At 40.8% G+C, this 17,443-nt stretch overlaps 1 pseudogene; it reads left to right on the top strand.

Annotated features, from left to right (window-relative positions):
- The window catches only part of LOC125883203 (nicotinamide riboside kinase 2-like), a 32,236-nt pseudogene extending 16,414 nt beyond the window's left edge, over window positions 1–15,822 (top strand).
- Window positions 15,823–17,443: the final 1,621 nt, after the last annotated feature.

Below are 17,443 nucleotides of genomic sequence, written 5' to 3'. Positions count from 1 at the left end.
TAGCTCCATGTATACAGGGTGATGAAGATCAAATCACTGGCATTTTTCCACAACAATGCCAACTGAGGTCTGATAAAGAAAAGCAAAAGCATATGGCTTTCTTGTGTTGGGATTATCTTATTTCACATTCCATAGCAAATGATGAAATACTGCTAGCAAATAACTGTTAATTATTTACATCTCTTGCACAGTTTTGACCACTTAAGCATTAAGAAAATAATCCCCAGCTGTGTTCGTAAATTGTAACCCAGGCCTCTCAGTTAGTTACGTTAGCATACATATGAGTATGGCATGCTAACCTGCTAGCATACATAACTTCTGGTCATTTCAGCATACATGTTGCCATCAATTAAACTGTTAACTAGAAAATGTACTTATTAAAACATCCCATTTACATTTATTTTTTGGTCAAATGCAACTTCAATCATCCAAAATGTTTGTAAATGAGCTCCCATTCACATTACCTGCTGGTCTTGAGTTCAAACTGCCAAACCAGAAGTGAGAGCTTCCAAAGGGCTTTATAGTGGAGGGAACTTGGACCATACCATGTTGAGTAAAGTAGAGGGGGGTTTCATAGTGTCAGGGTATAGCCTTTTTAAGTAACTTGAGCAGTCTATATTGTAAATATTTCTGTGTAAGGACAGTAAACAGATAATTAAGATGAAAAGATGAATGATTAGAAATCTTTTTTGTTTGTTTTCACATTGAAAATTTATTTGTTTGTCTTATGCTGCGTTCCAGGCAAGTTTCTGAGCCCGTAAGTCACCACTTCAAGTCACAGCTCACGACTTCATAGCGTTCCAGGCAAGTCACGGCAAACTCTCAAAGTAACATGGCGGACCGTGCAGGGTTTATGTTTGTTTATGATCACTTCTGTCACCAAAGGGGCCGGTTCCTTGCTCATTTGAACGAAACAGAGGAGGAGAAAAAGCGCATAAGGTCTCCGATGCTATTATAGTTTTTATCTTACGTTATCTGTGTGTTTGGACACGTATTTTGTATTGATTTATTCTTGCACTGGAAACTAGCTGTTAGAGCGGCTGCCAATAATGCGTTAACATTAGGGATATTTTATGTCTATTTCTCACCGTGTATCACCTGCATCAACACCGCATCCATAGGGCTGCCATTGTTGTTTAGAGGAATAAGGTAATTGGTTTAGAGGGCTGTGTGACATCAGAAAGCATAACTGGGAGTACATCGATCTGGTACGAGTTCACGGGTGGTAAATTACGGGTTTGACTGCCATTCCAGTGCATTTTCACGGGTAGAAGATTGTAAAAACAAGAGTTACAGGTTGCCTGGAACGCACCATTAATTGACACTTAATTGACTATACACCAGGAGCTTCCTGGTTAAAAGGAACAGATAGAAGCTTAGCCCTGGATAATTATATCAAACTTTAAAGAAATGAAGTTTTGATTTAAGAGATGTTTTACAGAGAAGTTCAAGTGAGAGATGTTGTCAAGCATTGTAACAGTATCTTAGGGCAACAAATCTGATTGAGAGAGTATAGCTTTATTTTATCTATTTGTCTGAATTTTCTTTATATTAGTATTTTTTCTCCCTTGTTATCACAGTTAGTACATTTAAAATAAATTCCCAATCCACACTCCATACCAGTTGGTGGTGGTAATGCGCCATGATGTTGTTTGCCAACTGTCAAACAAAGCCAAGAAGAAGAAGAAAAAGAAGACAGCCCTGGATTTATAAGAGACCTGCATACAGTGTTGGAGGCAGGACCCCATTCATTCATGTGAAAGTTGCTCAGTGGCACATGAAGCCAAAAATGCTCTATTTCCACGGTATGAAATTACCCTGATGATCTACTCCTTTCGCGTCACTGGGCCCATAGAGCAAGCGCACCTGAGACTTCTGCCACCAAGCTGGCTATTTCCAGTTTAATGCTCTGCTAACTTGAAAGGGGATGAAATTATTTAATCTTGTAATGTAGCTCTTCTACTTTCCGAATCTTATCCGACTGAATGGATTAAATTCTGGTTCATTCACTGAAATCATTTCATAGAGGCTGTGACGGTCAAATAAAAATGCATCCAATTTACAGACATCACTTCCACAATGTAAGTCTATGGGGAAAAGTATTTTGAGCCCAATGGCATCACATGACACAGTCTAGAGTTGTAATTCCACTGTTTGGCCACTACGAAAATTGGCTTCAAAGCCTGGCACACTTCCTGGGGGCCTGAGCATAGCCTGTATAACATCATGGACTTAGCCACCGTGACATCACCCACTAGTTCATGGACTCCCATTTTGAAACCTTGAGTTTGGCATTTTAGCCATCGCCATCTTGGAATTCTGGAGCCAGAAGTGACCATATTTGGGTGCCGTAGCATTGTTCTGACCTCTCATTGTTCTGACATCCCATTAGTCGGACGTCCCGTTGTTCCGATATGTGATTATACTAGGCTATACTGTATTTGTGTACCATAGAGGATCAGCAGCACAACAAAAGTAGGCTACTGGTCGAGATACAAGTGTCATAGAAAGGAGAGAATGAAACACCATAACCTCCTGTTATTAACTTTGGGGTCCAGGTTGTGTGGGGAGCTCTCCGTAGTGCTGAACGGCTCCTGGTGGGCGTATTTCTGCCTTGATGGTGCGCCGCGACCGGCTCTGGGTCAGCTGGGAAAGGCTTGAGGCGAAGCAGGCTCACGGCTTATGTGTTTGCCACTTTCTTTTTCATTTTAACCCACACCATGATCTTGTCCTGACCCTAACCAAGAGGTTTTTGTGTCTAAACCTAACCAGACCTTAACCACAGGGCATCATGATGATTTTAGAACAACGGGACTTCGGAACAATGGGTTTAATATGGTTGGAACAATGGGATGTCAGACCAACGGGCTGTCGGACCAATGCGCAGACCCCCCATATTTGAACACTGCTATCTTGGTTAGCACAGTGCATTAAAAGCTATCGTTAACTGTGATAATGCTAATGCTAATTTTTGCTAGCTAAAAACAGGTTTAAAACCATTAAAACAAAATGTTCTTATGAGTAAATCTGAACATCCAACTCCTTAGAGAGTCTTTTAGTATAACCACGTGTTGAACAAGACTTTTTAAGACAACTATAACTACAATTAAAAAACAGTGAAATAACAACAGCTATGGCTACACCTATATAACTATATGGGGTTACGCCATGTTTACCTTACCTACCAACATTGTCACCATAGTAGCAACTTGTCAACAGACAGCACCACCTGTCATTCAACATGGCCGCGCCCCTGATTATATGTAACTTTAAGCCTTAACAACATTTAAATGGGTGAATTATATAAAACTTCACCCCCGTACAGTTGTCATGAATGGGGAAATTAGCTTCAGAGACCCAAACTGTTTTTGTATCAGGCTGTAACATGTTTATATCTTCTGTAAAGTTGGCATTTTATGACTCACCTTTCGAGCCAGCCTCTAGTGGCCTTTAGAGGAACTGCAGATTTTGGCACCACTGCGTTGGCTTCATTATTCAGGTCTGGAGGTTGCTGCTTATGTAGAAGCTCCTCGGGGATACTTTCCTGATGAAGTTGGTAAAGTTCAGGTGCAGACCTGCTGGAACCGTGCAGCTAGCCGCCCTATAGCCTGGCCTCACCCAGCTTCTTTTTTTGTTGATTTATGGATTGTCTTATGATATTTCAAAAAAAAAATCTGAGACTAAATTTAATTTTTTTTGTATCTTTGCACACAGTTTCATGTTACAGCCTCACCAAAACTAGACTGAACCTGCTTTCTGATGTTACATGGACCACAAATAAACATGAGGATGACCTAGGCCTCTGTGTGTTCTCGGTCCCCCACTTGGCTTCAGCTTGTGATGTTGCTTTCTCTTCCTGACTTTTTGAACTTTGCATAATGTGCAGTTATAAGTCAAGAGTTGTGCTGTAAACATTCATTATCACAGTATGGAGCTCATATGCAGCTGAAGGCCATTACGTGGGTCAGAAATGTTGCACAAATAAACCATAAATGAGGGTATAAATATCATCTTTCCTCCACAAAACTCTGACCTTTCTGCTGTTTACTGAGCTAAATTATTTTATGTTTGAATGTGCCTTAAGGTGATGACACGTGGTACTCATTAAGTCTTACACTAACAGTAGAATTCATTATCATAAGCCTTGTACACACTGACACAGGCTGTTTAATTAGCTGATCAAGATCACATTGCTAAGTGCTTTTAACGCTGTGCCAAGTTATCGTCTATGATTGTGTGTGTGCTATATGTTGCTGAATTTTACATGTTTCATCAAGCCTAATGAAGACACTAGAAACGGAAATGAGCAATCACTCAGAGACACGAGCACATCATTAACAGACATCTTTATGGTTTTATAGTATTATTAAACATTTAGTTGGTTTTTAGCTGAAACTCATCTGCTCCCTCTGCCTTTTGCTCAACGTCAAGAGGAAACAATTAATTTGGAGTTGAATGCTTTTGGTAAAACAGCAGTGACTGTTGTTGAAATGCATTCATTGTGTTTTGATTCGAGGGAAGAGAATATCCCATTAATCTCTTCGTTTATATGCAGTCATCCATATTATTGTAATTATCTGATTATGTCAAACACAATCTTCCCAACAGGCTGAGCCACATCAATCATTCCCCTGCTGTCAGAAACTGCAGTCACATTGGTCCCATGGCATTTCTCCGGCTGCCATTTAACTTTTTCATGTGAAACAAGCTCGAGGACACTTGACGATTAGATAGTGAACACAAACATAAAACACAACGGATGACGCACATATCAAGTGTCACATTATCTGTGGATCTCAGATTTTATTGTCCTCGCTGGCATTTCACAAAGAAAATTAAGTGTGTGGCTTAGTTCAACTTAGTTCAGTGATAATGGACCATGTGTTTTTACCACTCCCTCTCCAATCATCATTTGGCAACATCTTCAAATGTAAATCTTATCTGATCTAATCTGAAAATACAGTATGACCATGATATCACAGAGTACACATTCCAAAGAACACGTATCTCACCAGTGCAGAGTTTCTGTGCAGTTTGCATGTTTTCCCCGTGTCAGCGTGGGTTTTCTCTGGGTACTCCAGCTTCCTCCCACAGTCCAAAGACATGCAGGTTAACTGGTGACTCTAAATTGTCCATAGATGTGAATGTGAGTGTGAATGGTTGTCTGTCTCTATGTGTCAGCCCTGTGATAGTCTGGTGACCTGTCCAGGGTGTACCCTGCCTCTTGCCCAATGTCAGCTGGGATAGGCTCCAGGGTATCAAATACATTAGCTTGGTCAGTGGACGACAACGTCTAATTTCAAAACCAAGGCACTTTTTAGTGTCTGTATGAGACATACTGGGCTTTAAGCTAATTCCAACGGAAACCCATCTGCGGCAATGGCCTAGAATATTGAGTGGGAAATTCTGAATAGCGAAGGTGTGGTAATATTGGGTCAAACAAACACAGAACTTTCACCCAGGAAACTGGTGTTTGTGTCCCATGTGAAAGTTTTTTATTTTATTTTAACTAAATTATGTAGTTAATGTCATGTGACACTTGCCACAAACGTCACATAAACTTACTTACGTTAATTAACATGTACTTATTTCAACCCAAACCATTATGGAAGTAGTTTTGGTGACAAAATCTATGTTTCTTTTGAATATGTTGATTTATTTTTAAATTTTCTAAATTTTATTAGTGGACACACTGTCCCTATGTGTCCAAAACTGACAATAGAAGGGTACCTAGAGCATCATAGTTTGAAGCGTAGGGCCACTGACTAAGCTGCCATACTTAACAGTTGGAAGTGAGAATGTGTTGCCTGATCATTACAAAGGTCTTAAAATGACTTTGTATTATCAAGAACTGGATCCATTAGGTCCAGTATCAAAGAGCTGGATCAGAAGTGGTGTAGTGAAGGGTATGCACAGGTATACAGGGTATACCCACCTCGTTTTTCTGGACGTTTACAGTAGAGTATACCCCCTTTATTCTCAGTAACCTAAGCATCTACCCAGTACAACACCCACCTCCTAAGCTAACACTACACTGCTGTGTATCAGTAAAATATGTTAATGCCTTTAATGTGTGCCAGGAGCCAAGAGGAGGTAAGACAAGATTTAAAATAGCTGTGTAGATTTCAATCCAAATGCACTGCAGAGCACCCTTTCTGTCCTCAGTTGTCAGTAGCTGTAACCCTGTCAGTGCTGTCAGCCAGTGGCAGCAGAGGACACAGTAGTGGAGTAACATCCATTGTCTGTTATGCCCGGGTTTGTGTGGCCAACCTAGAAAAAGTTACGCAGCGTTGGTGGCCAGCTGGAACCAAATAAATATTACCGAGTGGAGTCTACCTGTTGGCTCCCAGCAGCTCTCTTTATTGGCCAGTGAGCTGCTCTGCCAGTGTCAGCTGGGCACTTGCCAGGCCGCAGCACTATCAGCACCAGCCTGAGCTTCTAAAATGTGAGGTTATTCATAAAGTCCCACTGGGGAGGTCTTTTGGATTGAAACTCAAATAGCAAAATGAGCTGTAGTGACACTGCCAGCGCATGCAGAGAGAAGAAAGCAAAACGTATCGCAGCCAAAATCACCCGTTAATGTCAGAATACATCAACGGACAGCAGAAGTAAAGGCAGCTGGAAGTGTTCAGAGAGCACTGGCAAGTGTTAGAAATTTCAGTCAGTACTGATCATACGTATTAAAAATCATGAGTCTGAAAATTGGCAAAGTGCTTATTTATTGCAAACATCATTCATATAACGCTTTGCTGTTTTTCTCTCTATCAACAATATTTAATCAGATTCTGTTTTGTTTGGGGATGAGCAAAGCTACATCTTGTTTTATCAAATTTTGACTTGAGGTAATATGATTTTAGAAAACACCACTGGAATAAAATAGCTATATTTCCAGTCATTATAAATCTTAAAGTGCACAAGTTAAACTTTCCTGATGAAAATATTTGCTACAAAATCAATCCTTGAAGCCGAATGTGTCTATAATCTAAAATAATTTTTTAAATGTGTTATTTACATAGGGAGTCATGACTGGCTCTCTCTTTTCACGCCACTGCAATATCCTCCATCTTTTTCCTGTGAAACTGTCACTGTGTCCACATGCATAATGATTAGTTTCAACCATGCATGAAACTACATTGAGGGGGATTGGGACAGTGGTCACGCTTGTCAGTGGTAGACAAAGGATGGGTCCCATTAAAGAGATGAGCTTTCGCACACGGAGACACACACATGCACATGCTCATTCAGTCATGTAGTCACACAAATACGGCGTCAGAAGAGAAGAGACACAAGAGGAAGCTGCCCTGCACGGTCGGCCAAAATCCGCTGTGTTCAGGGAAACCAGTCAGAAATACTTAAGTTTCTGTCACATCCTGTTTCATAAAAAGGTCCTCTTTTCTTTAAAACTAAGACATTTGTTTTGACTTGTCTGTCGACATACACAACGCAACCCTGTCTCCTAAAAGTTATATTTATATACTACACAGTGACAGGCACAGAGACACACAATCTCTGTCTATCATCTCTAATTGGTTTGTTGTCCACCAGCATCTTTTATTTTTCTCAGCCTTCTTCTCCGCACCTTTTTCTATTGCTGTTTTTTTAAATAGCCATTGTTCACCAGCAGACTGTCGGATCCTTCTGCCACATTTGTGTGAGAGCCATGACAGCACCCTCAACAATGAAAAAAAAAAAAACCTGACTTGGCTCTTTGAGGAGCGAGGGGTCAAGGTAACCTTGGACAAAATCCTTTAAGAAGGACTCTTTGTGTGGAGATGTGCTTTGAGGTGGCAGGCAAGAGGAAAAGCTACAGGAGTCAAGGCCCATCCCCATCTGTTGATTTTAATGGAGCTCTCCGAGAGTCCATTTGTCGGTGCCAAGGCCTCGTGCTAAACATATTGCACCAAGGGAGGCGAAAACGCACATTTTTGTCTCTTTTTATAGCTGGAGAGGCTAAACTGAAGAAACCAACATTTATTAGATTAGGACAACTATGACCAAGTATGTGTGAAGCTACAAGTGTTGCTGATGTAATTAGAGATTTTGAATTTAAGAAACACCTTTCTTTAATGGATTAAACAAGCAAAATTACCCTTATCTGGTATCTTTTTTTTTATACATGATCATATATATTTATGGCTTTGATGCAGATTAGCCACTTTCCATGGTGGAAATTTATCTTAGTCGTCAAAATGCAGTGCTTGGGTAGTGACTTGCAGCGTCAGACACAGACAAAATAAGCTGTCCTTTAACGTTGGAATGATTAACGGTGCCTGGCGGCATCTGGGGGAAACATGGCGGGACAAGAACTAAAGTTAAGGCAGCAAAAGTCCAAGAAGGGTGGGCGGGAGTGGTGGTTGGTGCATCCAACAAACCACCTGAGAGAGCCGTGTTCAAGTCCTGTAAGATTATAAACCCAAACCCTGTTCTTATTTTCCTAAACCTAACTATGTGCATTTGTTGTTGAAGGAAAAAAAGTCAATCTGTGGTGTTGTACCGATGTAGTGCATTTATTTTGAAAGAGACTGTATGTAAACGGTAAATTTCCTGTGAAAACTGAAGTGTATTTTGAAAGAAGACAATGCATGTAACAGGCAGAACTTGACACGGCGTCCCAGAATGACAACAACCAACGCATCCAGGGTACCTTCCACGTCGTATCTGGATGTGGAAAGCCCATGACCAAACGTCGATACGTGACGAGGTTGGAGTGAGAATGTGTTGCATATAACATAAAAGGATTGGCTTGATATTTTGCGAAATATGCTTATTCACCTTCCATCTGAGAGTTGGATGACAAAATCAATATCCAATGTGTTAATTATGGATTAACAATTTACTTGTCACAGGAGGAAATGCAAAGATAAACATTAACAGTGGCCCTGTTTCATGAACATTCAATGCCAGTGTGCACACTCAACCAGTACTGCCAGGATACTTCTTGGCATTGTATGGTTCTGCAAACCTAGGGTACATGACTACCTTTGTACATTAAACAACGCTGTGTTGAACATGTGGTTGGGTTTAGGCACAAAAATCATTTGGTTGATTTATGGTTGATGGTTGGGAAAAGATCATTCATGTATCCATCCATCCATTTTGATTCACTTATCCAGGGATGTGTCGCAGGGCAGCAGGCTCGCTCTTCAGGTGTCCCTCTCCTCAATAACACATTCCAGCTCTTCCTTGGGGATCCCAAGACGTTCCCAGGCAAGAAGAAATATATGATCCCTCCAGTGTGTTCTGGGTCTACCCTGGGGCCCCCTACCAGTTAAACACACATGGCGAACCTCTAACAGGAGGCACCCAAGAAGTATCCTGATCACATGCCCAATCCACATTGACTGGCCTCTTGCAATGCAAAGGAGCATAGGCTATTCGAGCCTATCCCGGCTGACATTGGGCCGGCAGGGTACACCCTGGACAGGTCGCCAGACTATCACAGGGCTGACACATGGAGACAGACAATCATTCACACTCACATTCACACCTACGGACAATTTAGAGTCACCAATTAACCTGCATGTCTTTGGACTGTGGGAGGAAGCTGGAGTACCCAGAGAAAACCCACGCTGACACGGGGAGAACATGCAGACTACGCACAAAGGGGCTTCCCCACCCTAGGGTTTGAAGCCCCCACCCTGGATTTAAACTGGGAACCCTCTTGCCAATAGTTACACAATACAAACAAATCTTGGGAACATGTTTTGGGTCTTCAGGGTTACAGTATACAGCTTCCACTCCCTGTCTGAGTCCAACAACAGCCCTTCTCCACTATTTTCCCTCCTTCGCCCACTCACGGCTTTTATACATTACCAAGCCCACCACAGACTGTGGTAGCGACAGAAGCATTGTGACCTTAAGTCAGTGTCAACAAACTGAGTTGCTGTGACAAAGTGGGGATGTGGGTGGTGACATGTTTTTTGCTGGTTTCCTGCTGTGAATACGGCAGCAAAGACATTCAAACATTTGTGTCAAGGATGTCGAGGACCACGATGCAGCAGGTGCAGCAGCCTCAAAGGCACAATTTCCATGCAGACTTAACACAGCCTATGAATGCTGGCTCCATCTTTGTAAAGTAGATCCTTCGGCATCACTGAGTTGTGGTTTTCAGCACCAAAGACAGTAAGAACGTTTTATTTCACATATGTTTTTGTGTAACAGTTCTTGTTTAGCTCGCTGCTGCAGGATGCCCTCACATGTGCTTCAGTAATTTCTCTAGTACCCACGCTCATTTTCACAAATGACTATCTATTAAATGACTGCACATTTAAGTGATTGTAGGCAGGATGACAAAAATTTGTTTACACACTTAGTGGTTAATGTGAATGATTGATCAATTTGTGCGAGCAGAACAACAAGCATTTGAGAAGTTCAGTAACATAAAAGAAGAAATAACGATGAATAATATGAAAGAATAAACACTAAAAGCACAGGTGCTGGGTAACTCCCATAACGAGTGGGTGTAAAGGTGAATTGTACCATGATTTCTGAGCCAGTAAACAACCTGCGCAACATATTATTCCCAGAGGTGTTTTTTGTTTCGATGTACCCCCTCCTCCTACAAGCCTAACTCTCATTTACATTAGAAAACATATCTCGTGAATTAACGAGCAGAAGGTTGCAATTAAAGACGTTATGCAGCATCTGTCCCTTAAGCTTCTAAAGCAGAAATGATTGGAATTCAGGCCGCTCTGCCAAGTGTTTTCCTTCAGACTGCTTCCCATTTCAAGTTGTAAGTTTGTAAATGGTGACAGGTGTTATGTTGATACTCTTTTTATGCTGTGTTCGAACTTGTTTTAAATGGCAGCTGGTGAATTGTGGAGATATGCTTTTTTTTTTTTTTTTTTGACAAAGAAAGTAACGGCTTAGTTTCACAGGAGGGTTTGGTAACACTTGAGGAGTTCACCGAAAGAAGTAGGATGGCAAGAGTGTATGTGTGTGTGTGTGTGTGTGTGTGAACAAGTGAGCAGGAGATCAGCTGAGTGGGAGACAGAGTGAGGAAGAGAGGGAGAAGTACTGCAGATAGAGATGAAAAGTGTCAGAGTCAACGAGTTAAGATGGTGAATGTTTATTTAATAGATCAATAAAGTGCCAAATCAGACCTTTCCATCTCCTCTTGCATAAAATTAGAGATGAAGATAAATCAGTTCAGTCATACATTAACACTGCAGTGTCTTACAAAATGAGGACCAAATTAGGCTATTATCATACATCAAATCATTTCATTACTGACCTATGGTATGTCTGTGCTCCCCTGATGAGTGTATATCATGATGCTCTGCAGGGGGAAATAACTGTCTTAATTTAAGTAAAAATGTAATTAACGTCAAACTGACATGAAAATTAACTTTTTAGACAGACAGACAGACAGACAGATAGATAGATAGATAGATAGATAGATAGATAGATAGATAGATAGATAGTGGGTAGACTGATTGGTTGTTTGGTAGACTGGGTGGTTGCTTGGTTCATTGGTTGTTTGGTTGTTTGGTTGTTTGGTTGGTAGACTGGTTGGTTGGTTCATTGGTTGTTTGGTAGACTGGTTGGTTGGTTGGTTCATTGGTTGTTTGGTTGTTTGGTTGGTTGGTTGGTAGACTGGTTGGTTGGTTCATTGGTTGTTTGGTAGACTGGTTGGTTGGTACATTGGTTGTTTGGTAGACTGGTTGGTTGGTTCATTGGTTGTTTGGTAGACTGGTTGGTTGGTACATTGGTTGTTTGGTAGACTGGTTGGTTGGTAGATTGCAAATTGGTTGTTGGTAAAATTGGTGGTTGGTTGGTTGGATTTTGACTGGTTATTGGTTCATTGCTCTGTTTGGTAGACTGCTGGTTGGTTTTAGACTGTTGGTTGGTAGATCGATTGGTAAATTGGTGGGTTGGTTGGTTCGTTGTTTGGTAGATTGGGTTGGGAGCATTGCATTGGTTCCCTTGTCACAAAGCCTATAGGATTTTTCCATTAGATTTTGGATTATTGTCAAAATAAGCTCTGTAGCAAACAACGTTTATGATATTTACATGTTTTGTTCAGTAAGATAATCTTTACAAATGAACACCTTTTTTATGTTTTTTCACGTCTAAATGGAATCTCCAGAAGTAAAAAGCTAACATTAGGCTATAAATGAAATGCCACCTCGCCTAACGTCACCACCGTAAAATGGCTGTTAAGCTGTGTTTGGCACAGCTCGGCGTGATGATGTTCAGGAGTGTCCTTTAACCCCTTGTTAGCAACCACCTTTCTTAAGACAATTAGAAGCTTCATTGTTCACAAGTGGGGTATTTACCGATGTATTTTATGTCTTGTATGAACAAAACATGAAAGTCTCTTAAGCTTGTGTTAACCACAGACCTTTTTCAGGCATCTAACCAAACACTCATGAAAAAAAAAAACATAGATGAGGGAACTGAGAGTGGTAAAATGCTGACTCATTTCTGGGTTTTAGGACTCTTTGCTGGGGCACTCTATATCTTGGTGGACAAGCACTTAAATAGTTCCTTAAATCACTCCAAGAGTGCTGCAGGAATGATGTTTGTTTTTCAAGCCAACCAGAAGCAAATTGGATTTTTCCATTGGCCTTTGGATTATTGCAGAAAATAAGCTCTGTGGCAAACAAAGGTTTAAACATTCTGTCCAGTGAGATAATGTTCACAAATAAGCACCACTGTTATGATTATTGAAGCCTAAATGCAGTTGCCAGAAGTAAATAGCTAACGTTAATCAATAGCTAGCCTAAACAAACTACAAGACAGTCACATGACATCAACGTCATCATCACAGTGTGGCTAGAAAGCCATGTTTGGTGTGATGGCATTTGGTCGTCTAATTTAGCCACTTGTTAGCTGTAACCTTTTTTAAGACATGTAAAGGCCTCAAAATTAACAAGTGAGGTATTTACTGATATATTTTATATTGTAGAATAACACGTGAAAGTCTACTTGGCTTGTGTTAACCGCAGACCTTATTTCAGGCATCTAAAAAAAACTCATTAAAAAAAAGCCCACTGACTTCAAGATGAGAGAACCTGAGGTGCAAAAACACTAATTAATTTCAAAATATTAGGACTCATTCCTTCACCACTCCAACAGCCACACAGGCAGTAACCAGCATTGTTAGCCATTGTAAAATGCATGCTTTTAGCACTTCTTGGGCCCACCCCATGACTCAGTTCTCAAAGCACTGTATGAAGTGCTCAACTTATTTGCGATCACCACAACTGGACCCATGAGATAGAGACAGCTAACATTAGCTATGTAGATAATTTTTTTGTATAATTTGGGACAAACCAAACCAACCTTCCAAAGAGGCAAAGTCTCTCGCGGACGCCCCAGAAAGCATGATTGTCAATAATATTTGTGGCAGCTTTGGTCACTCTAGTTGCTCATCACGTGAATCACTGAACGTTCAATTGTGCTTGTCAATTTAAAGGAGCCGCAAAGCGGACTGCGGGATTGAAAACAGCGTAGTTGCTGCTTGCTGTTGTCCAGTCAAAAAGCACAAATCTGTGCTCTATAGTGCTGGTTATTTTTCACAGAAGCTCTTTCAAAGATCCAACAAAAAAATCAGGCATGACCGCCCCCAGTATATTCCTAAAAAAGTCACAAACTCGACCTGTTAGAAAATACATTATTCACAGTTTCAAAATGTGGAAATGTTACCTCAAAGTGTGGTTTAAAACTCAATTTATGACCCTCTTCACGGACGAAAGCTTGCCTAGATTTAATACATATCCCCAGAGTTGTGATTCTATGTATATTATATGACGCTGTCACACCTACAGTCTGCTTGTTGGCCTAAACCAGAGTGGAAGAAATGACTCACTATTCTTTTATCATCTTCACCCATTTATTTCTGTTCAGGATCACAGTGGAGACCGGAGCCAAACCCTGCAAGCGTTGGACAGAAGATTGGACAGAAGGCAGGGAAACACCCTGGACAGCAGTGTTTGAAATGGGCCAATACTCACCAATACAGAGCAATTGTACTTTTCCACCTGTATATGGTAGCATTGCACTGCATAACAGTGGACCAAATATTCAGTATGTAATTTTTTCCTTTTTTTGCATTTGGAATATAAAGTACTATGTGGCCTTGAACTACATGTTTGAAAGCTGTTTCTGTCTGAACCAGGAAGGTCTGTCAGGTCCAATGGGAGCAGACTTTGAACTGTGCCAAAGTATAGAACAAAAACCTTTGCTGAGGCAGCAGAGATCCAATGTTCCCACAGCCACAGCCTCCCTAAGGATCTGAGGTGTGCTGGAAATCTTTAAAACAAAAGCTTGGCATTTGTCTAGTGGAATGTTAATAGCTTTGTTATTTTTCATATACTTTGTACAGAATGCCTGCGTGTACGGTAAATGACATTTGGAACAAGGATGTGGATTGTAAGGGGGGTTTCTTGCCGGAGAGAGGCGGGGACATTTTTCACCAAATATTGTTATAAAACATTTAGTAGCCTTGTTCATTAAATTTTAGGGCATCTTGGGAACAAAAAGTTATGGTAATAAAAGGCAGAGCTATTTGCTGTGCTCAGCCATTCACCCAACCGTCAAGGGGAAAAATTAAATGAAGGTATTCTGTAATAAAAAAAAAAAAAAAGAAAAGAGGAAGCCGCATTTACTTTGAGAGGATTTCCATTTCCTAGCACCTTGATAATGACTTGGCTAAAGTGAGGATTTTAATGATGACATTTCAGCCACATCGAAATATGGGGAATTGTTATCTACTGGACAGTTGAGTCAGATTCTGTCTGATACACTCTTACTCTGTACTGATGTCCACTGCAGGGTTTAAATCAATTGGTGTTAAATATTATATACACAATTTAATGCTTCAACAAGCACTATCTTTCAAAGACAACCATCTTCTTCTTTATACATTTTCAAAGTGACTAAATAGTTCAAGCTGTTGTAGGCAGTTTTATTTTGCGCATTGAGCATATTGGAATTCTAGTGGACTAAAAGAAATCTAGACTTCTGCACCTCTTCTTGGCTCTGTATTCAGGCTTTAGAAAATCTAACCCCTGAAGGGAGTATTTGGCCAATCACAGGTCATTTTCAAAAGAGTGAGTTCCTGTTGGCTGTTCTTCAAATGCAGATATGTGTGCATGTCCCTTTGGTGAAAGCCTGATTCAATGGCCAAGAATCAAACAGAAAGCTGCTATTCCAGAATTGGCAACAACTGCCTACATTGCAAATCAATCAAAAAACAGAGTCTAACAATAAACAAAATAAATCTCATCAATATCAGTGAAACATTTCAGAGATGGAGAAAAATGGTTGGCTTCAAGTTCACATGTGAGACACAGATCACAGTGTGTCCTTTGTCTTACTCCTCACTGCTACAGACAACCTCGCTGGGTGGAGAGCAGGCAGCAGCTCTGGAGAAGGACCCCGACTCAGCAGCCGCAGCAACCCAAACCCAGTGAAACCTCAGCTCTGGGGGACCAGAAAGCCTCGACTCCCTGCCAGATCAGAAAACCTTCTTTTGCTGCTTTTACACAGGTTCCACCTGGCACTGCCAATGGCCACCAGCCGGCTGTGACAGCCAGCGCTGGGCTGTTTGCACTGGCTAAACTCAAGCCACTACAGCCGCTGACAGAGGGTTTGTCTCCGAAGCTGCTGCCCACTCCTGGTCAGTGGTCGTTTCGGGCAATACCGCCCCCAAACAAGCAGCTATTGTAACTGCGTGACGTTGTCCAGGCGCTTTGGTCCGTTTTAAAAAGTGCAGTGTCAAAGTGAACCGAATCAAATGAAGGTGTGAAATTCTTAGGCAATCCCTGCCCAATCAAACCGAGCCCCACGGACTATCCTGGTGTGAATGCGCCCTAAGGGACAGGGAAGTGGACAGCTCGCTAATTTCTGTTTCATTTGTGACTAATTAATTTACTATTGGTCATTATGTGAATAAAAAATATAGTTTTAAATAAATCAGTGGCTGGTAAACACTGGGTTATTGTGTGAATTACATGCATATGCCCTTGGTCATCAAGTGGGAGGGGCTTACCGGCAGGGGTTGCACAAATAGGGTGTATTATCATATTCTGGCATTTTCTTTGCATTTTCCAGATATCTGCCTACCACAGCTTTAAACCTGGTAATTAAAAACATAATAATAACAGTAAGAGCAACTGTGCCTGTGTATTTTAAAGAAGCTGAAACGGGTCAAACTGTTGTAGGTTGGCAGCCCATGTGACACCAGATATTGTAACTTTGTAGCTGCTTCGCAGAAGAATTCATTGCTACCTTTGGATTAATTCCATAACTCACTTGCATAGTCATAAGACAAGCAAACAAAGGGCATCTGAGTTGCTGTGCAGCAGCTGTGTATAGTGGCAGGGGTTAAAATACAAAGTTTCAGCAAGCTACAGCTTCACCCTGGAGCTGTGAAACCGTCTCCCCTCTGCTCCCCGACCACAGTCTGGAGCATGAAGCAGGTCGTTTCCAGACGCAGCAGTCTGTTATACAAGCATGTAAAATAATGTCACCGTAATGTTCAAATACTGTCACGCCATAAAACACCCAGCAGATGGAATGTGATAACAGAAGCCATGAACGTGTTAGTCAAATCTAATTGCAATATAACTTATGTTTATAGTCAAGCAGTGTGAAGCAGGGCCCATTTACCTATTCATTTCCCTGTTTCAGCAAAAAATTACCTATAAGTATTCTTAACTACTGCATATGTTAAATAAATCTATGTTTTTGTGTTTACTGTTGAGTGCAAAGAATCAAGAAGAGCTCCACTGTGAGTACAGAGAATCTTGTGCACAGCTTTATAAGAAAGATATTTCATTTATCATTATTGACGAATCATGAGATTGATTACAGGAGATATCTACCAGCCCTTTAAAAAAGGAACAGTGTGACCTCATAATCCATGCTGTAGTAATTATACACAGTATTTGGCCTTGTGATAATTAATGCTTTGTGTTTTTCCAAGTGACAGTCTGAGTCCTCGAGACCTGTGAAGGCGTCAGCTGGTTTGAAGCTGACAAAGTCGTGCTAACTGGCGTCAAGCTGAGGAATATAAAAGATTTGTTAAAATAATATGAGGCCCTGATATCCTTTTTTATCAGATGATGAGAGAATGAAGAGATACATGTAAAACTAGCCGTGAATTATTTATGCAGTTCAGCTGGGATAAGCTTTACATTGTTACATATTTTAAGAGGAATTTTAATGTAGCTAATAATAATTTACATAACTGCGTATTGAGGTATGATGTCATCATTTCACCAACGGACTAGCATGGTCAGCAGGAGAGCTCACAAAGGTGTTTCATTAGGATTACACTATATTGCCAAAAGTAATTAGACTCTCTTGTCCGTACACTTTTGGTACGGCCGATGGTTTTGGATTTAAATGTTCATCTGTTAGCTATGAGTTGTAAATTATTAGTTAATTGTATAATTAGTTCTGCAGTGTGTGTTGAGCTTCAGTCTGGTGAATA

This window comes from Epinephelus fuscoguttatus, linkage group LG22 (assembly GCF_011397635.1).
Source record: "Epinephelus fuscoguttatus linkage group LG22, E.fuscoguttatus.final_Chr_v1".
Classification (NCBI taxonomy): domain Eukaryota; kingdom Metazoa; phylum Chordata; class Actinopteri; order Perciformes; family Serranidae; genus Epinephelus; species Epinephelus fuscoguttatus.
Note: the sequence above shows the minus strand (reverse complement) of the source record. Positions and strands in the feature narration are given on the sequence as shown.